This window comes from Penaeus monodon, chromosome 19, assembly GCF_015228065.2.
Source record: "Penaeus monodon isolate SGIC_2016 chromosome 19, NSTDA_Pmon_1, whole genome shotgun sequence".
Lineage (NCBI taxonomy): Eukaryota > Metazoa > Arthropoda > Malacostraca > Decapoda > Penaeidae > Penaeus > Penaeus monodon.
The window spans coordinates 37,302,839-37,303,081 of NC_051404.1; positions in this window are offsets into that span (position 1 = coordinate 37,302,839).

The window sequence follows — 243 nt, forward strand, 5'->3', positions numbered from 1 at the left end:
TGCAAGATCATGCAATACTGCACACGCAATTGAACCCACAAATCACTCTGTGGACAGCCAAGTGGCCTGAGCTGTCAAGGGCGAGCGAGTGATCCAAGCCGCAGAGGGACCACGGAACACACCTGCTTGTGCGAGACTGCTTGAGTGGGTACAAGCACTGAATACCGACGGTGTGTGTTTACATGAGAATACCTCTTTTCTCAGGTGGGAGGGGGACTACGTACGTACAAAAATCAATACTGA